Source organism: Aphelocoma coerulescens, chromosome 2, assembly GCF_041296385.1.
Source record: "Aphelocoma coerulescens isolate FSJ_1873_10779 chromosome 2, UR_Acoe_1.0, whole genome shotgun sequence".
Lineage (NCBI taxonomy): Eukaryota > Metazoa > Chordata > Aves > Passeriformes > Corvidae > Aphelocoma > Aphelocoma coerulescens.
In genome coordinates, this window is record NC_091015.1 from 118,173,654 (window position 1) to 118,195,998 (window position 22,345).

A 22,345-nucleotide genomic window follows, 5' to 3' on the forward strand; every position below is an offset into this window, starting at 1 on the left:
TGGTATCTTACACAGCCTACACTCAGTTCCTCAGGCTCAATTCAGAACATCCACTACACGTAGCAATTAGTGTCATTTTATTATTATTATTATGAATGGCACAAAATCTAGTTTGCAGCAGGAAGCAAAGTAATTTCAGGGAGAAAGAACAGGGATTGGAGACAGGAAGCATCAACTTACTAGTATTTTTGAAGCCAGCCAGAGTTGCTGTTTTTTGTACTACCAGCACACACGAATCTTCTAATGTCTGTCCTTTCTACTAAAACACAACTTCTGAAAATGTTAGAAACAGCATTAAAACGAAGCATTAGAATACAGCATTAAGAGAGGGTCCAAAGTAAACCTCATTACCCTCCTATAGAGGTGGCCAAATAACTTTGCATATAGCTGCTTCATGGATGTGTTTTAGCTATTGTATACTTGTACAACTACCATTGAACACTAAGGACTGCAAATATCCCTAGGCAGAATAGGTCCATAAGGTTTCCCTCTGTATTTGCCCTCACAGGTGATGCTGAGCAGCAGAGTAGGGCATTAATTACTGCAATCTGCTGACAGTTTAATTTAAGGAACAGTGACATCATGATTCAAGGTCTTTATTTATGTTACTATCCTGATTACATCAGTTGCAATTTGCTACACTTTTTTTGCTCTTTGCAATTTGTTACACTTGTATAAAGCACCTCATAGCCTTAGTTTATGTGATATTATTTGTAGTTCTAAACAAAAACTAAACAATAAACAAGCAAATAAAGCCTACAAAAATAGGAATAGCTTTTGCCTCAGCTTTCTCTCATGCCAGTATTAACTGGGGAAAATTCAAATTTTAAAAATCTCTTTGTCTGCTAACCTTACTTGTTATCAAAGTAACTGACTGCTTAAAATCTTTGACATATTTACTCCTGAAACATTTTAAAGGAAATATTTCTAACCTCCCTGCTTAGAGATGTTAAATTTCTGCCCATGGTGACAACAGGCATTCCTACCTCATGTCGTGAACTACATTGTAAACAACTCTGAGTCACACCATCCAGTACTTATTTTCAAATCGGAAGAGACTGCTGGTAACCAAAGGAGATTTCTCCCTCGTGTTCTCTCTGGCTGCTCAGCATGTTGCTGGGCAGTACCTGATCTTTAGTAGAACACTCTCTTGACTGGTTTGGACTAAGCAGCATTCAGGTGCCATCTCTTTCTTTCCTACTTTATTTGTATGTGTTTTTTGGCACAAACCATGTACGTATGACTCACTTGATAATGCGTACTTTGCAGGTCACGTTCCTAAATCCTGAAACTGGGACAGCAGAAGAGCACGATGGCCAGGTGCTGTGGGAGCTGCAAAGACAACATGTCTGTGAAAGATGACAGAACTTCAGCTCCAAAGAAGAAGTTTGAATCCCAGAGAGCCAGACCTGAAAAAAAACACAAAATGGGTAGGTCCGACTCAGCTCCTCTCTTGGGATTTGATCTCTTCCTCCTCATTGCCTCTCCAATTTCTCTTTGCTTCAATCCTGTCTGCTCCTGAGCTCATTACTATGTGCAATTTCAATGTCTAAATGGCTCTTTAGCTTAAAGAGCATGTCCCTTTCCCCCCCACATTCTTCCCATTTATTTGTTCTCCTTTTCCTCATGGAGGTTTTCAATCCTTCAATCCCATTTTTTTTCACCAAAAAAACCCCACCCCAAAACCAAAAACAGCAACAAAAAATAAACCTATTTCTCTGAGCCTAGCCAATCACCAGCAAAATCAGGCCAAGTTGTTCTACACAAATAATGTCCAGCAAAGGAATATTTGCCGGGTAAGCAGGTATAAACATGACCTGATGATACAACAACTGATGTCAGAAAAGTTTGCAAGATCATTGAGCAGCCTTTGCTATCTAACACTGGTGCCAGGGCAACATGCAGGGCCCACAAGAGGTGATCATAAATCACACACCAGTACATGGATCGGACTCCTGAACTATCAGCTTTCTTCTCAGTCATCTGCTCAATGTTGCCTCTGTTCCTGCAACTCTCCCAAGCCAAAACAAGAATGGGGTGAGGGCAGGGCCTGTCCCTTTCAAAGTCATGTTAACAAAAATTATGCCCATCTGCTCAGAAGGTATGCTTTGGAGCATGATGTATAGAGGCAACAGTACTGGTTTTGTGCCAAAGCTTGGTCTCTATTCCCTCTGACTCACAAAATAAAATCACCCTTGTAAACATAAACTGTAATCTTGTAAAACAAACCTTTTAGCAGAGCCCTGAGACAGACCAATCTCTTGGAGAGCTAAACTTACCAAACAAGGAATGGCTTTCGGTGCCTGTCACAAGCTAGAAGCTCTTCCCTCTATGCAGCACTTCCCCTCTGATAGCAGTAACAGCAGACTGACAAGACAGGAACAACATGTCAGGCTGCAAGTTCTTTGGTTAACCTTACCCCTTGGGTTAAAACACTGGTATGGAAAATTTATATCAAGGAAAAAAAATCCATCTCAGTCCATGTTTTTGTTCGAGTGGTATAGCTGAAGTGACAGAAGTACTCACAGACACTGTCCCTATGCAAAGACATTCTGCTGACACAGATCTGATGACACTGATAAAGCAGAGACAGGTTTGCAGCATAAGCAATGGCTTTATATTGGCAGAGTGACATTCAGAATACCACAATCTTATGTGTGTTGTGTTTACCAGATTATATAAGACACAGGAAAAACATATTTTTTGCAAAACTTTTACTATCTAAGGCCTTAGCCCTACAGTCTAATTTATTCATGCACACTGAAAATTCCCTTTAGTGATCGTGTCAGTTTTCTAACAGGGTGAACCAGTCCCAGATAATGTAGCAAAAGCAGATACTATTAAGGCTAGCAGATTTTTGTGCTCACACCTGGGGTTTCATTTTTTAAGGACCTTGCCTTACATGAAAGCAGAGCTTTCAGACATAGCCACCATTTGTTCAGTAACAGACTGTTTATGGTACTTGAGAATGTCACGCCATCGCTGTAGAAAACTGTAAGGTGTTCTCTCCAAGGAGTCAACAGTGTTTTTGGGAATAAAATGCTGGAGACAACACAACATCTCACTCCATCACATTGGAGATTTAGCAATCACAGGGGTGGCAAGATCAAACAAAGCATCCAATTTAATTCCCCCATTCTTTTTCCCTGTATTCCAGGTACACTCCAGCTTCTAAGACATCTGTGAGGTTATGAATCAACGCAGATAATCCCATCCTTCACATGTATAGACACGTTCTCAGTAACAGAGTGGCAAATCAGTGCAAATGAATCCATTGATCCCTTTCACAATTCAGCCACAAATCAATTTAGTGTAAGATTTATGTGATGTTGAGAACAGCAGTTGTAGCTTGAGCAATGATATAATTAGGGATGTTCTAAGTGTTTGGGGGAAAATGAAAGAGTAGTGTTTCTCTTAAAAAACAGTAAAAAGGCACCAATGGAGCAATAATGTTTTTATTGTCTGCATAGTTCCAGTGACATAACAGTTTTAGCCGTAAATGGTCTTTAAGTTCCAGTAGTTTGCAATAAAACAAATCATTACTGCGCTGGGCCATGTCGTCACTACGAACAGAAGAACTCTTTTTCTCATTAAAATCGGCCACAGGCAAACATCTCCCACACATGGTGCTGTTTGAAATCTGTAACATTACAGAGGCCAAAAAGTAAATCAAATTCAGTCTGACCATATTGTAAGAAGAGGGGATGCATCCAAAAAGAACATCTCTCCAAGTAACCAAGCACACCCTGCCATAAGCAGGAGGCGACACCCTGGCAAACATATACGAGATAAAATGAAACTAAACTCTAGTACTTGTGTAGTGACCTCATGAGACACCACCATGAGTACTGAACCCAGCACAGGAAGGACATCAACCTAGAGCAAGTCCAGAGGAGGGCCACAAAGATGATTAGAGGGATGGAGCATATCTCCCACAAGGAAAGTCTAAGAGAATTGGTGTTCAGCGTGGAATAGAGAAGGCTTTGGGCTGACATAATTGTGGACTTCAAATACCAGGAGTGAGCCAACAAGAAAGATGGAGAAGAATTTTTACAAGAGCATGTAGTGATAGGACAAGCAGGTATGGCTTCAAAGTGAGAGTGGGTTTACATTAGATATTAGGAAGAAATTTTTTACTGTGAGGGTGGTGGGGCACTTGGAACAGATGACCCAGAGAAGCTGTGGATGCCCCATCCCTAAAAGTGTTCAAGGTCAGGTTGGATGGGCAACCTGGCCTAGTGGATGCTGTCCCTGCCCCTCAGCAGAGGGGTCGGAACTCGATGATCTTTAAGGTCCCTTCCAACCCAAACCATTCTATGATTCAATGATTTATCCATATACTTACACTTGTCCTGCTGCTTAGCTATGTAAAAATAAGGAAAACTTCAGTTATCCTACACTCTTGGAAATTAATATATGAAAATATTTCCACTGTGGTACAAAGGCACATGGCTCCTGCTTCTTTCTGTTTGCCCCCTTAGTAATTCAAATCCCACATTTCCTTTGACTAGATCAGAATTTTTCAAAGCTCCATCAATCAGGACACACAGAGCACATCAACCTTTACACTCACAAGCACATGCCATCCCCATCACCTCTCCAAAGCCAGCATAAAATGAGTGGGATTTACCTTCCACACCTTCCACATCACTGATATATTCCAGGGGTTTTGTCGCTTGTTGTACTTGCAGTCAATGGGTTGTGTTTATGGAGTGTTAGAAAACAGATCCAGACATTATGTTACCCTGGCAAAATACTTCCTAGAGAAAGAAGGCACTTCCATTCAGTCATTTCTGCACAGGCATTTCAAAAGGCTTCATACAAATTGGAAGGGTCAAGGTATCCCAGGGGTATCAAACACTTCATTCAGGACCTTGGATATTTTCAACCAAATTTTACCATCAACTTTAAGCTCTTCTCTGCTATACTTAGCACTCGTTATATTTTAAAGATGAATTGGCCACAGCTGGTAAGAAATCAATTATTTTAACATTGTTTAAATCTGTATTTTTTTGGGTTTTAGGGGTTTTTTCCAGACCTTTTTGAGGCCTGTGTCTTTATTATAGGAATGTAAAAATGGGCTAAGATATTTAAATAATTGGCCTTTCTAAGTTATCACATAAGAATGTCAGAAAAAACATTGTGGGTTTTTTTCTGTGCAAGAAAAGCTTTAGTTTTAGGTGTTATTTTTATCTAGTAGGTAAGGCCTGCTGTTGTTAGATAGCAGCTCAGAGATAGCTAAAGATTGTATTTGGCTTGTCAGAAACATGATGATAAGGAGGCAAGAGCTCTTTGAAGTCTTATCTCTTTTTAAATCGTGTGGCTCTTATCCCCAAGCTTCATAGTGCACAAACATATTTGTAAATTACATTCATCAGCAGTTTTGTGTTATACTCAAAATAACATATAGTAGTTAACATCACAATAGTAATGTAAGATTATATATTATCAGTGATATTAAATGTGAACTCTGCAAACATTCTGGAAAGCAGCTTGACTGCCTTGTCATACAAGAATACCTGATGCAAAGACAGGCTTATTCCCTTGCTTACTACCATATGGCAAATAACTTTAACATGAAAATGAAGCTTCTTTAGGGGAAGCTTGTAATCATAATTACAGTGAAGTAAACCATTAAGTGTTTAGTTCTATCTTACATTACAAAATCTTTTAGCTAGGTCTCTCCAAAAACGTAAGAAGTTTATTTTATAAAGACTTAGCTGAAAAAAAATCCATGTCATTAAGAGCAAATAATAAAACAGTTTACGTACATGAAAATCCAGAAAATGGAACGACAGACTGTATGTCACAACAACCAGCATTTCTTTTCATTAAATCTTTGAAATCCCTAGTGTCTCCCTGATTATAGTCATAAATGATACTTAGAGCAAAATGTACCATAGGAAACACCTGAGATACTTTGACCTTGTTTTGCAATGCATCTTTCCTCTTTGCTTTTCTGGCCAACATTATGTTTTCAAGATCATCTAATTTTTTTTTTTTTTAATTTTGAAAAATAGCACTCTCCTGTCAATAGTTTGAAAGCTCAATTATTTCCTGAGAAGAACAAAAACATAAATGTAGGAGCTAAATCTGAATAGCTTTCAGCAGGCTGTGTGCCAGATTTCAAGGCAGTGGAACAGCTACATTTATAGACTCATCCTCCCTTAAAGTGTACGAAGTTCACAAAAATAGAAAAATTACATCATATTCTGCTGCATCATTCTCTCACTGTTTTCTGCGTTTTCATATTCCCATGTCTATGAAAAATGGCATATGGAATATGAAAACAAATTCATCTATTCACCATGAATCTTGTCAGGTTAAATACATACCTTTTTCTGCCAGAATTAGGGAAATAAGTCTTATAATTAGCAATAGCAAGTAAAAAGAAAACTGACAGAACTTATTTTTGTCTTGATGCAACCTTCCAGCAGCATCTGTAGTACAATAGTCCATCTGTTTATGCCTGGGAGAGTTTCACATTACCTTTGCCCATTTTCTGGTGTCCTTTGGATAACATTTGAAATGCTGTAACTTCCTCATCAATCTCCATACAAGCCAAAGAGTTCCTACTAGAAACATATGATTTAGGGAGAGCTTTTAAAATTCTTATCCAGAATTGCAATATCCATGCTTAGTTGCCAAACAAGCCAGACACACCCAGCTTGAGAAAATTCCAGTCTAGCTTGAAGATAAGATTTCATGCCCAAGTTGTCCACGAATTATCACTCAGTGTAGTGGGGAATCCTGTCCAGAGCCATCACCTATTCCTCACCACTAGTTTTCACATGCAGCCCCCATGCCCCAGAGCAGCACAAATGCTCCCTTGAGCTGGAGTCAGTGTCCTCAGGTCTGCAAGCCAGCCAGCCCCAAACCCATACAGCCCCAGCCCAGGGTGTGTGTCAGGATAACCCAAAAAGGGAAAAGAGCTGCAGCAGTGGTGGAGCAGGTGCTCCCTGAGGAAGCCTTTACTCTAGGGAGGATTGTAGATAGCTGCTCCATTTCCCATTCAGCCCCTGGCAGTAGCAAGAGAGGTTGGAGGCAATCAAATACCTCCTTATGAGGTGCAGTGGCTTCAGCGGTAATATCACAGCATTAAAGACATTATTGGACATTTTCACACATATTTTTAATTTTCAGAGTGCTTCAACAATTGGAATCATGAAGTTAATATACTGAAAGAAGTGGGCATAACTTGTGCAATTGTAAATTTTACTCTACTGTCAGTCTTGCTTAGGGTTTTTTAATAAAACACACCTGTGTTTGTTTGGCTGCTGTGCACTGCATTAATTTTTCAAAAGATAATATTTAGACTACATTGTCTCGTAAAAACCATTCACTAAAACTTAAGCAAAGTGTTTTTAAAAGTATTATTTTACTCACAGTTTCATACTCTTATCAGAGATGATCACAAATCTGTATATTATACCTGAATCTCTGGCAGAAAGATGAGAAAAAAACCTCATGTAACAGACTATCACTAGGCAAATAATGCAAATGGCTCAGACATACGAACACCCACATAGGGATCCACGCTGGTTGAATTTTATTCCTATATATTTACATTTTTGGAAGAAGAACCTAGAACAGAGAACAGAGTTTACCTTCCCACTAAAACCAGTATTAGCTGTAACATTGTTAACAGATTGAAATCTAGGCAGCCTCTCAGATCTGACTGGGGTTTTATTCCCTCATGAAGCGCTACACAAAAGAATAATCTCTACCAAAAAGGGCAAAATGAAATACAAGAGGAAAAGGCAATCCTTTATGAAAAAAATGCTAGGCTAGAATACTCTCAACTACACCTTGTTAGTGTTTCAAATAAACCATTATTCATGCCTTCATCTGTATGTCGTATTTAATTCGACTTTCCTCCTGGTGTTCTTCCTGCCATGTGCTCTCTTTCCCAGGACTGTGAATGATTCAGCTAATACTCCCAAAACCACCGGTTTTCTCTGCTCTTCTCAGTGGCTAGCATTATCTGGTCTGTCCAGACTACAACATGTACTATGCTTTTTCCTTTCTTTGTAGCCAGGGTCCAGGCTCTCAAATCCAGCTCCCATTGGACTGGGGAGAAGGTAGCACTGCCTGGGTGCACAGTGCATTACCCAGGATTTGCCTTCTCCTGATCTTTCACATCAAGAGGTCTTGCACAGGGAAATATAACTCAGCATAGTTCCTAGGTCTACCATATCAACAACTTTGACTCTTGACATGTGTATGAACAATTTTGTCAAAGACTCTAAGGCAGTTTTCCCTGGAAGCCAGACTTATTTCTTCATGATTGAATTATGCTTTTAGATTCATATTAATTATGAGTTGCCTAATCTCACTCTCACTCGTATGTGTGTAACTATGGTTTTAACAAATTGCTTGCTAACGTTCTTTTTAATTTGTATCAGAGGAGAATGATGTGAGTTATACCTTTGACAGAAATGTGTAAAAGCCACATGAGGTATGTTGCCACTTTATAAAGCCTGGAGCATTTATTGATGCCTTATTTTACTCTACATTAAAAAACATGTAATTTTGTGGCTTTAGCTTCAAACTCGGTGTACAGCTAACATTACATCATGGTTTTCTTTTCTAAACTTAATAGCCTTTTAGCCAAAGAAGTATTGTCCATTCATTTAATGCAATGGTACATCTCTTATGGTATGAGTGCTCAGGTGACACTGCTGTCAGGACTGGTCCTTTTCCAGTGCTGCTCTTGGGACCAGACATCCGGATCCTTTTCTTCATTTTTGATAGCTCATAGCCCAGAAAAATTTCTCACTGTGACATAAAAATAGGATAAATACCTGTATTAGCACAAGAGTAGTAGGAAATAACACAAAGACTAGGCCAAAAGGTACATGATACTTTACCTCTGTAGGTAGTAGCAAAAACCTGAAAGGACAGCAGAGTAGGTTTTTTCACTAAAGTTCCCTAAAACTGTCAATGCAAAACAAAACAGAGCTATCCCAGTGATTCAAATGCATCCAAAATATCAGTAAATTCAAAGCACTTTCAAGAAACCTAACCCTTATTCTGCACTTGCACTCTTGCTTCCATGAAGAAATTACCTGAATTTAGCACTGAGTTTAGCTGACTCTGATGCAAATGTCCACAACACATGTGGCACTTGAGTCCTACCAAGTATTGAGTCCTGCTGTATTACCACAGCAACATAACACTGCACATGGTGTTCCCATTTCTGAGGGTAGATACCAGGAACCTGAGTGAGCCACACAGGAATTGTTTTTGTATTGAATCATGAGATTGCTTCTCTGCCTTTTTGGGGCCCTGTGTGGGTGTGTTTCTAGCCTGCTAACACAACAAATTAAAACATTTCTGATTGCACATGCTTTTCTTCTCTGTTGTGGCCACTGTTATGTATAACCTGTTAACTTTTCTATTAATAAAAGATGGCTCAAATAGAAATACAAAACAAAACCTGTGAGAGAAGAAGCTCCCTGTGCCCATAGCTCAGAAATAAGAGGACTGATCAAGACCATTATGCAGGATGGATGAAAAGGCAAAGCAGAAGATACAGAATGAGGTCACTTCAGTTTCTCTGAGGTGGTCTGGCAATTCACTGTTGCTTCTTAGACATGAACTAGGAAGTGTCAAAGAGGTGAGGGATGAGAAAGAAAGAGAGATGGTTCTTCATAAACTAAGTGTAATCAGAGTCAGTAACTTCTTGTCACTAGTTGTTGTAAATGTTAAGAATTTCCATTGATCAAGAGGAGAACCATGTCCAGGATCATGGAAAAGGAAACCTACTGAAGGTTATTGACTGCAGAGTGACTGCCTCAAATTTCTTATATGTTTGCTGCCACAGGCACTGTATTTAGGCCAATAGGCCATACTCTGACCCACTGCAGCCCTCTTCACACACTTTTATATGATTAGGTTTTAAAGAGGGCAGCTTACAAGTAATGTTTTTTATTATGCCTTCTAAGATCTAGGGTATGTGACATTATAATGGTAACTGAAACACATTTTTCACTGGTTGGGCTCATAAGTCTTCTCAGTTCCTGGCTAGTGTATGGAGAATTAGGATACCATTTTCTGGTAGGTAACAGGAATTGCATGTCTAATCTCCATGTATACTGAAATGAAAATGTACTTCTTAGTGTTTGCACATACAGACATACTGCCAAGTACATCAGCAGTTGCTTGAGTCACAGCATCTGCTGAGTTTCTGAATCATGCTCTTAACCTTGAACGTAGTAAGACATTGGAAGCAGCTCCTGATATGTTCCAGCTATTATATATTTACATACCACAGGGAGTGTGAAATATGCAACAGTCCTAGGTGTCTCATTAAAAGAATCCTATTCCTCTTCCCATCCAAAATACCTGGACCAGGGCTGGAAAGAGGCTGGTGCATTCACTGGTCCCCCAGTGCAAAGGTAGTTTAAAAAAAACAGAGTATTCACATTTTCTTTCCCCACGAAACCCACACCAGTATACATTTTTGGTTTATTCATTAAAATATTTCAAACATTTACCTAATGTAATTCATCTAGTGCTTTTTGTACACTGCAATATTAGCTGTGATAGGCAGGGCTGCTATGCAGAAGGATCTCAGGGGGCTGAAGTGGTGGGCTGACAGCAACATTGGGAAGTACAGCAAAGGCCAATGCAACATCCTGCCCTGTGGAAACAATCAGGCCATGCAACAGTAGAGAGTGGGGAGCAGTTGGCTGAAGAGCAACTTCACAGAAAAGGACATGCAGGTCTCATGGAACACAGGCTAAACATGTCAGCACCATGCATTTGTCCAATTAGATATTAAGAGATTTTGACATCATAACATTGGACAAATGCAGTTTCTTGTTGCCTGCAAAATCTGCGGAAGCTCTGTCCTTAAATTTATTCAAAACACAGAGCACCTGCTCTAAACTGACTGTGCTTTGAGCGGGACAAGTTGATGTCCACACAGTTGCTATCCAGAGGTGATTTCCTACCTGAATTAAGGGGTTATTCAGTTATTACTCCCCAATGACAACACATTTTAATACCTTCTAAATAATTTCACATTTATGAAAAAAGAGTTGTGTTCCCTCCTTCCACTGCAAGCCCACTAAATCACTATTAAAAATTTTAAAAATCCTCTTAAAACTAAACTGTCTAAAATTATAAACCAGATGTATGTATTCAGACCTCTGTGTTGTTAATCAAGGTCTGGAACAAACAGAACAGACTTTCACTGCTAACTCCAGCAGCAGCCAATAGCAGATGTTCAGGGAAATATCAAGCACTCAGTCTTGTACTTGACATTGGATCAAGCAAGTGGCTGGAACGAGCCCCCTGCCATCACTGGACCTTTGTACAGGAGTGGCTCAAAGCTTAAGAAACAATTACATAAAAATGAAGTGAAATCTTCAGCAGCAGCTAGCTCATTAAAATCAGATAAGACACTGGGGGGACTGGTTTCTGGAAGGACCAGACAATCATCTTTGAATTTCATCTTCCAGGAGGCATATCTCAAAGGGTTTTTTTTAAAAATAAGTAAAGCAGAATAGCTGTTCTGCTAAACACGTTCTTTACATCTATCAACCAGTCCTTAGAACTGATTGCTAGATGCTAAGAAGGTGTTTAGCAGAACAGTTATTCTGAACCAAAAGTCACATCTGGATCGCTGCACACAAAAAGGCAACCAACAGGTAATATTTTCTTTATCCTTTTTAGTTATTTTTTAATGTACTTTCTCTTATAGCTCCCAAAAATTTTCATGTCAAAGTGTTCCACAGTTCAATTGCACAGCAGGCAAAAAAGTATCTTTTTCTTGCTCCAATGTGAGAAGTTTTGGCTGAGGATTTTGTAGTGTGCTCTGTTTTGTACTCTGATGGCACAATATATACAAAGAACTATGTGATAACTTTCAGCTCTCTCTGTGTCTCTTGCTCCTTTCACAACAGTGTCACACACTCTCTCTCACCCACCATATTTCTAAAGACACATCTGAGTTCATGGGTTGAATAAGTATTTTAGTCTGTATCTCACCCAGCCTAAATGAACAGAAAATGCTCATGGGAATGGAAAGCCTGATCAGAAATATTGCTAGCTGGTATCGTTGGGAAAGAACATGCTGCTATCTGCAACAACAGGTGTAAGGGGAAGCCACAGAAAACTCATTTTGCACTCCAGCTGACTGCCTGAGGCATACCAGAATTGAACATGTGAATTCCCTATGAATAAAATATATTCATAAGTGTTATTTTGTTCTGAGAGTTGTCACTTCCTACCCAATGGGGTGAATACAAACACTTGAGTTGTGGACAACAGCATAACCCGTAGCAAGTCAATAACTTTTAACACAGAAGGCATCTTCCTTTTTGAATGTTTGACCTCTGTACTTTGAGAATTCACATTATCTTTTAAAGTGTAAAAAGCATTGGAGCACACAAAAATCTGACTACACAAAACCTATGCAAGAGCATTAGATTTAGATATAGTCTTTTCAGGATTATAGACACCCTCTGGCTTAATCCCTGTGTCCAAAAGGATGATTTGTGAATTAGTGTGTCATTAAGATGTAAGTAAGTCTGTAGGCCCCAGCAAAAAACAGACACAGTTGAACCATGCATGTGCTTTCAGACCTTTCTATACATTGAGGACTTTGGCCTGCAGAGTGTCATCCCAATAATATTGTACTGTTTATTCAGCCACTACTCAGCATTCCTGGTTTTACACCACCAGAGAGAAAGTAAACAGATAAATTTTGCACGCAGCTCTCTGTGTTCAGCTCTTTTTTTTGCCATATTATGGTCTCTTGTTTTAATGTAAAAAGGACTATGCAATAATTCCATTTACCCATGTTCCCATTTTACAGACTCCTTCAGGAGCTGGTTCATTCAAATAAAAATTTGAGTCTGATCTTCCCATAATTGTGTTATGTTTGAACTATTTTCAAGAGGTTTGCTTCCTTTATGTGCTATGAATAATTCCAGTGTTCAGAGACTTTGCAGCTGTTCAAGCTGCAGCCCATCTTTGAGTAGCTTTGCCAAAATTTAGACACACACTTATGCATGTGTGTGCATAAACACATACACAAACTCTTGACAAGTAGAGTGGTAAAATATGGAAGATCTAATCAATATGTAAAACTATTCCTAGGAAAATAAATGCTTTGTCTTGTTTGGCATGCCAAGTTAACAAATTTGGAATTTTAAAGAAATAATGACTCCAACAGAAAAAAAAAATCTGAGCACTTAAAGGTTAGCTCTGCTGGACTGGTTTCTACCAGACTTCTTGTCTATCAGCATCCTCCTTTCTGGTGCCTGCAAAACTAACTTGAACCAATGCTTCCCCCACTAATAATAGAGGCCACAGATAAACCCCGTTTTTGTGGGCAAAGTAGCAGAATGGGAAAGGCAGAAGCAAGCATGATTTCTGAAGAAGAGTTCAGATGTAGAGGCAATAAATAGCAAAAAGCCCCAGTCTCTAAGTCAAGCACTTCTGACTGGACTTTACTTCCTCTATGAGAGTTTACTGCAGATCATGCCCACATTTCTCCTTTTCAGTCATTTTCAGCATAATTTTTTTGTTTCTAGTCTGTTCCTTACTATTCTTACTTGGAAATGGCTTTTCATTCCTTCTATCTCCCCAGCTACCTTCCTGTCATCTGCCCATAAATAATGCAATCGAACAGGGATGTAAAGCCTGACTAAATTTAATTTAAAGTAACGAAGACTACAAACTCAGAAAGCTGAAATCAGAAAACCTGCTCAAAAGCAAAGTTCTGCAATGGAATTCCAATGTAACTTCTATTCCCTCTTACATTTTTCAGGGACTAAGTCTGGGTACAGAGTGATGCTTCACGAACCTCTGACTGCAGAACAAGTTCTCCCCAGCTCACAGTAGCTTAATGATCCATATGGGCAAAATATTTGCAACTGTCTAATAAAAATACTAATCCATTGATGCTAATGCTGTGCTATCATTGTAAAACGACCAGCTGGGGAGAAACTGGAGTGTTTCACCAACTATTATTGGAAGCCTCAGCAGAGGAATGACTTAGTTTGTGAGCTACAAGTTGAATCTGCAATCCTGACTTCTCTGTAATTAAGGAAGAAGCAAATAACTTGTAACTGATTGTTTGCTACCACGTGCCATTTGGAGCCTCATTAATATTTATTATTCAGAAACAGATTTCACTACTTGCATTTTTAACTGAAATTTATATTGATGGGAAATGACCAATCACTCCCTTGCCATACACAGTAGATGGTTTTTTCAAAAGAGTGTTGGAGAATAAACAGAATAAAAATATCCTTTTATTATGTGACCTCATTGTGTTTTTCCAGACAAAAGCTCCTTCTCATCAAGTCTATATGGTGTCCAGCACAAAAAAAATTCAAAACCTGGCTGAAGCCTTTGTGTGCTCAAGCAGTGTTAATAGGAAACTACAATAATAGTCAGTAAAATGAGAAAATTAAGTTCTGCGTGATTCACTCTTTGAAAGGAAATTGGTACCTTTAACTTTCATAAAGGAGAAGTGTTCAGTGTACGAATCAATCTCTAGCCAGGGGGAAAGAAACAGTAACTCATCAGAGAATCCTCACACTCAGGCTAAAAACTCATGAGTTTCTGAAATGGAGCTCCTTAAACACAGGTTGCTTTGCCTGCACAGGGAAAGCAAGTCATTTAAATGCCCCTCTCTCATGCCACCATCTGTCACGAGGCCAGTAGAGTGTCCAACTAAATTATACTAACAATTTCTGAATAATCTGTAGCAGATGCATGCTCTGTGGAGTTGCTGAAGACATAAATAATGGGCAAAATCCTGCTCCTCTTACTTTCATAAATAGCTCTATTTTAGGACAAAAGTGTTTTTTACTTTCTACTGATGCCTTGGACAATGCAAATTTATTCTGTTCTGTTGCTTTACACAAGCTTGCACATATTTACATTCTGCAAAATTTTTAAAACAACGTAAGGTGTGGTAGCTAATACACAAGACATGAGGTTTGGTTTTGTTTTTATCTCTTAGGAGGCCACAGCTATCTCGCTTTCATAGGTCACTGCCTTTGAATTCCAGAAGTGTTCTGCACAGTGACTGCCTTATGTCAGCTATTACAATAACACCTAGTGAAGAAAGTAAGATCTGAGCTGTTATAACAAGCAGCAAAATACAAAGTGCCTTGAAAACTAAGCATATTAAATATGCAGACCATAGAGGCTGCTCACCCAACCATTTTAACAGCGTGACAACAGGGAACAGGATTATTATAGTATCATTCTGGTACGCAGTGTTATCTTCAATTGCACTTTTCTGACCCAGATATTTTCAGTGTGTCTCTTAATGGGGAAAGCTCATGGAAACAACCAGAAGAGGTCCTCGTTCATACAGTGATGTCATGTTAATTTTTGTGCTTTTCAAATTCAGATGCAGCTGTCCTGACAGACAGCTTCTCGGGAGTTCAGGAGAGGAAGGTAGAGCAAAACAGCCCATTTCTATATCAGGGGATATTCAGGAACTTTCAAACCTTCCTGACAGGTAGTACTTGATAGGAAAAGATTGTATGGATGAGTAGAATTGGTCTACTACAGGGAACTGTTCTAATTGCTTCTTATTCTTGAACACTGAAGACTGCAGAGCCCTGAAGATCTTTTGCCACAAGAGGTTGCTTCTCGTCTCCTTGCCACATTCACACAGCACCACTAGCGAGAGGGAGAGCCCAAAAAGGAAAGGCCAGAGATCCCACTCAGGAACAGCAAACACAAAGAAATTCACCCAGAGCAAAGCATCCTTGGCTCTGTGCAGCAAATGGGCTCTGAAGTTGTAATTGCTACAAAGAGCTTCAAGTCAGTGTGGATAAGGGATGGGGGATAAAAATCAAACTTGGTGTTCTGGAGGGTGCACATTTTGCAATAATGGAATTCCACCTATTCCATCTTGAAAAGCAGATAGTAGACATTCACAACAGTAAGAAAAGGGCAACAAACATTATGAGGGACATGGAGAAAACAGTTTGAGTGAAGAGAGACAAAAATAATAGTTGTTAATTTAGAAAGCAACCCAGATTGACAAAATCTACATATGAAAAATAGTGAGAAATTATCCCTTATTTGTACCTCCTACCAGGATTAAAATTTTAAAAAATAAGAAAAAAAAAGTAAAATTCACTTATTGTTAATTATTCTTTTAAACACGCTGCATGCCAATCAGGTTTGGAACATAATAGTGCCACATTGAGGCCAAACTAATAAAAGAGTGCTGAAAGACTTGTGGAAAATACATCCTTCAGGCTGTTTGATAATTACAATTTGAAACCAGTTCAAGCAGACCCTGACAGCTGTTTGCTGGAGCCTGAAAGGGACACAGTATTGCACCCATATCTTCAACTCCTTGCCAAAGAGCCTCACCAAAGTGTAGGATACAAGGCTAGACAAGTCTTTAGTCTGACCCTATGCTATGGTTTCTTGTCTACATAGAGCAATCCCCCCTTATCTGTTGACAGAATAGGTAAATAGCCATAAATTTGGTAGAAGCTGAATGGAGAATCTCTGTCAGGTCCCATTACCTACAAAATAGTAAATAAAAAGAAAGAAAATAAACAGAGCATGAAGTACTGGGGTGGGTGAGGGAGAGGGAAAGGACAATAAAACTATAACTTTTTTGGAAGATATTTTAGGTACTGATTTTGTTCAGCAAGTCTGAGGCCTTGCAACCTTCTGCAAATGAAATCTGACAGCAAGAGAAAAAAAACAGTGGCATTCTTCAGGATTTTCTATGGATTTTTAGCATCCATACTTATTTGCACTAATGACTAGCTGATTATTTATACTGCTTCAAATCATAGTAAGAGAAAGAGTTCCATTATGATTTGAAAGGAAGAGTACTTACCATTCACACTGCATCAGGAGGAGGGAGGTCTGACTTCAAGCTTATTTCACAACATTCCTGGTGTTAATTAATAACATCTGAGCCCCCAAATAATGATCCATGCTGCCAGACACTTGCATCTGTTTATAAACATAACTGCTAGAATATATTCATGTATTGCACAGGGATATACTGTCTGAATACATTGTGTAGTTCAAAATCTAAGGAAAACATAGTAAAAAAAAAGCTGAAAAGCAGCTGAAGCTGAAAAAATCTTCACTTTTAGGTGCATCAATCCAACAGACCATCAGCTGGGACAGACAAACCTTTTTAAGGGTAACCTGAGACTTGTAAGTGCCCTAGGTTTGGTATGTTTTGTAGTATCTAAATATATAAAGCATTAATATTTTTCTGGTGATTATTTTCTTAGATCCATTTTATAATTCACTCTGGCTTTCTGCCTTTAAGGAAAATATCTTAGTCCAAAACTTACCTATTTCAATTAGCCGGTTATCTGTTTTTTCAAGTGCTTACCCAATTTTTGCTTCAGTATATTTAGATGGAATCACTGAAATAAGGATTTTTACCTATTCTTTGGCTCATGTTGAGTTTTTAATTTTCCAAGGAATTTTTCTCATCATTGAAAAGAAATTCAAGTTTCTTATTCCACATCTAATTCTCTACACAATTCTTCACAAGACTCTGTTTATTTCTTACCCCTAGCCTGCCACGAGATAGCAGACTCACAAAAGACTTTTCTCATGAGTCACCTGCTACTTTCTTGCCAAAGTCCTATATGAAAATTGAGGGCAATTTCCTGCAGAGCTCCCCTGACAGGTGGGCTCATTTGAAACTTGAACTGTTAATTATTTCTTTCCATCAGCCACTCAACTGCTTATTCATTTAAGTTTCTGCAAATCCTTATAAGTGTTCAAGTGGGAGCATAAAGGGATTTTGTTCCTTATAAGAACTTACGAGAACTAAAAACATCTCCCCTCAGGTTGGCAGGAAGATTTGGTAATAGCTGAGACCTATCACTACTTTTCTGAAATTCTCTAAAGCCATTTTTACAGACAAAAGCTGGTTTGACATCAAGGAAAACAAAACAAAAAAAAACCAACAAAATCAACCAACCAAAACAACAGCAATCCCTGCCTAGTCAACAAAGACATGAATAAAATGCATGTAATATTTAAAGTTCAAAAGATCTAAAAAAATTCTGGTAGATGAAATAAGTATCAAAATTTCTTTAAAATTAATTGCTTTACAGTTAGGAAAATTCTAAAATTAAGACTATCTGAGTAACAGAAACTAATTCCTGAAAGTATTCTCAAGCAGAATAATAGCATGAAGAGGGGAACAAGGAACTTGTGGAGATTTCTTTCAGGCTGGCAAACTCAAGCTGCACATTACTTAAATGCTACAATTCGTGTTGTGCATTACATAAATGAACAAACAAGCAGTGACCTTGCTCTACCTTCTTCCCTACCAGCTGCTTGCTCTTGTATTATTTTTGCTATCCTGTAGATCAGTTTTTAACTAGCTGTTCACCTGTAAGTTTTGGTGAAGTGAAAGTCCATAGACACATGGGCTCATACTCCTTACACTTAAGTGACAAAGTATCTGAAAAAAAGTTTTGAGTTTAGTAAAAGCTAGAGACAAGGCTCAGTCTGTAACCATGCAGATAATTTTACCTGTGCAACAAAAAACAGGCATCAGTGAGGCAAGGAAGATTTGCATTCTGAAAGAACTAGAAAATTACTTCCATACAAGCAAGAGTGCATAAGCATTGGACAAATTACTGTCCCAGCTTTATATTTCAAATTGCAATAAAGAAAATAGGGGGAAAAGATCTGAACATCACTGTCACAGTCTGATGTCTTTGCAAATGCCTCTGGAATTGTAATTTTAAAGCACAAAGATCAATTTAAATCTCGTTGTGTTGTATTCTGCATATATTTGTTCAAATAAAACAAAGAAGGATGGAAAATTCAACTAACCACTGTAAAAAAATTTACTCATCATTTGTAGGAGCTTTGAAATCTCATTTTGACAAGACAGTTATTCTGTGCAAACAAACAGCATGTTGTAAAAAGAAGGAAAGCAAGGAAATGCAAAATCTGTGTAACACCATTTCCCTTTGGTACTGGATGTTTTTTGCTGTCAGTTTAGATTTAATCACATTTTTCTAAATCTACTGTTTACAGTGAGAAAGTACGCTGGCCATATTAAGACAAAAGTGCTGTGCACATTGGTGTGTGCTCAGTTACTACAAGAATGTTTCATTGAAACAAATCTGGTTCTTATTTGCATTCAGGAAGAGCAGCTGCTTCTCATGCGTATTGAGACTAACTTTTAATTCTGATAATATTACATTTCAACTCTACAAATATGTGTCTTAGTCTTAATGCAAAATTAGCTACCAAAAATATTTGAATTATGAGACACTACTTATACAACAGAAACGATATTTAAAGAGTGAATGTGGCTGAGTGCATTATTTTAGCTAATATGTTTCTTGCTGGTGTTGGTACTGAAGTACTCAATACAATTCATTTAGGGTTTTTTAAGACACACATTGAAGAAGCGTGTCCTAATGACTGCCATGGCAGCTTTGGTAGACCAGGTATGGTATAAAAAGGGCAGTCAGTGTTCCACATTACTCTGTAAGGCCATCCTTATTCTTCCAAACCAAAGAAAGTCACAGTTTTCATGTCAGGCAAAGGCTGCCCTGGTGCGTCGGATCACATCATCCACTTTCCATACCACACCACTGCACAAAAAGATTTCTGAACTATGGTAGCTTGCAGTATACTGGTTTCTTTAACATGGAGGTAACACAGATTTAAGTCTTGACCAGATCTGGGTGGGTTTTTACCAAAGATCGCTAAAATTTATTAGGATTAAAATTGGAAATACATATGGTACGGAAAAAAGAACACCTCGAATGCTTCAATAGTGGCTTAAACTCTTATTTTGAGCCCTCAGGATCACAGATTATATTAATTCCCAGGAAAGGATCCTCTTTAAACTGTCCTCAGAAGCTGTTAGTCACGCTGTTCTTAAATGCCTCTGCTAATATATATTCCAGATCCCCCCTCAGCAAATCTACTCCTGTACCTCATTGTACTTTCTAACACACAATGCTTCCCCACGTCTAAAAGTTTTCAAGGCCTCAGACCTCTCGCATTATTCCTGTCTGGGTTCTCTGCCACTTGTCCAGGCCTTGCCTCAAGTGCATCACCCCAGCTTAGGTGACATAAAGTCTGAGTTAAAACATTGTCAAAAGTTAAAGCATTTGAACTACATAAGATTAATTTCTCTGCCCATCAGTATAACATCTATTATATTGTTGTAGAAGTTTCCCAATGCTATATGGCATTGCAGGGAGCCACAAAGTCTATGGGGAGCAGATTTTACAAACCTCTGTCAAAAATAAGCAAGGCAGCAGACACTACCCCAGTTAGAGGAAGAGGGTCACATTACATACAAGTCCTTCCACCCCCTTTTCCCCTAACCATATTCCAGAGGCTGAATATCTGCTGTTAGTTACACTCCTGCCACTTAAAGTTCTTCTATTCTCCCCTCATTTCCTGCATAGTTAATATGAGTATCCCCTATTCCATTGCTCACACCACAGATGGAAATACTGCATATAGCCATGACCAACCCCTGGTGAACCCCACAAGACCAGTTCTTTCAATTTGGTCATAAACTGCTGGCAACTACTGTGACTGTGTTTTTCCCAACCAGTCACACATTTGCTTAATAGTGGATACCTCTAGGCTGTGTTTCTTGGCTGTTTTGGAGACTGCCACCTGAGGCAATATCAAAGCTTTTTTAAAGACACACAGTTTAGAAGTGCCTCACTTTTCTCTATTCCATGATATCAAAGGAGATAATTAGGCTACTTTGGTATGATTTAATCTTTGCAAGACACACTTGCTGGTCTTGATAGGTGGGTCACTTGTTTGTATTTCTCTGGGTTCAGAAGTTAAGGTGATTGCTCATTGATTTTCTGGGTCCTCCTCCCCTCGTACAGTTCTGCTTCTCTTCTCTTTTCTCTTTAAAAACCATGATTACAGTTGTCTTTTTATATCTCCTGGAACCTCACCCACCCTCCATGCCATCTTGAATCAACAGGGACAGCCTCAGTTACCTTGTTAAGTATTCCAGGTTGAGTTTCATCAGGCCCTGCCAATTCATAAGCATCTCTAACCTGTTTTTTCTGGGGCTAGTTAGAGCACTTACCCATCTGTCACCAATGCTCATTGTGTTAGCCATCTGGCCACATTTATCCTGGTTAGTGAAATTGAAGCAAAAAGGCACTTAAACACTCCAGTTTTCCCAATATCCAATCTTAGTTTTGTCTTTTCATTGGGATTTGTTCAGTACTTCCTCTTCCTATCAATGCATTTTAAAATGGGGGGTTTTTGTCATCTTTATTTCTCATGTTTGTGTTGACCCTAGCAAGCCCTGGTATTTTCTGGAATATATAGGAAATATATATATATATTTTTGTGTGTGTGTATATAGATATATATAATATATATATGATATATATGCCATGTATATAGATATATAATAAAATATATATTTATATCTATAATATAGTACTTTTTTTGTGTGTGAGCAAAATAACCCAATCCTTCAGTATTAAATAGTAATGTAAATCAAATTAAGAAAACAAAAGTAATTTCTGAAAGATAGATGACCCCAAGACAATGTTTTTAGTAAAACAAGTTAAAAAGATAGTCAATTAATAAAATTAATTTATTAATAAAATATTTTTGGGTCAATTTTTTCTTTGCCAAAAAATAAAGAAATAAACAAACAGAGAAATACCAGAATTCCCCACGTTTTTTTGCAATGAAGATAGACTATGAAACTGAGTTACAAGTTGTTCATCTATCTCCAGTGCTACCACTAACACTCATTCCCAGGGCACAGAGGTTACTACTACAGGGAAAAAAAAGGACATCTACAAAAAAGAGAAAACTGTATGCCAGTCCATAAAACTCTCGTACAACCATGTCAGTTGCTGCTTGCTTAGATACAAAGCAAAGAGCCTTTTCTCTGCATGTGAGGGTTTTTGGATTAATATTTGGATTTTTTTAGCCTACAGAGTTCTTATTCAATGCCATAGGAAGAGCTAAGTCTGATAAGATGTCACTGGAAATAAGATTTTGCAACACTGTAGCTTTGACCAAAGACAGCTTGTCAGAAAATAGCATGAAAAACAAGAGCAATGCTTCCAAAACCAATGTAAGACGCTTTATAGATAGTAATTAAGGACCAGTAATTCCTCAGCATTTGAAAGGAAAATAGGTTTACATATACAAACAGGAAAAAGACAGGAAGAAGGCCTTGTGCCCTTATTGTGGAAAGATAAGCAGACTAAAGGAAGAATCAGAGGATTTGGAAGACTCCTAAAGTTTGCTGAGTTTGTAAATTTATTGGATCTCAAAGCATATCTTAGCTCCAATATTAAGTATTCACTGAAGAAGATTGTGTTTGCCTTTG

The 22,345-nt window shown here is 38.4% G+C and overlaps 1 long non-coding RNA gene across 1 annotated transcript; it reads right to left on the reverse strand.

The window, feature by feature from the left end:
• Nucleotides 1-8,330: 8,330 nt before the first annotated feature.
• LOC138105885 (uncharacterized) lies at nucleotides 8,331-17,577 on the reverse strand. The gene is made up of 3 exons (XR_011148767.1): nucleotides 17,316-17,577; nucleotides 16,844-16,962; nucleotides 8,331-8,778 (listed from the first exon to the last, which is right to left on the reverse strand). It is a non-coding gene; the product is annotated as an uncharacterized lncRNA (long non-coding RNA).
• Nucleotides 17,578-22,345: the final 4,768 nt, after the last annotated feature.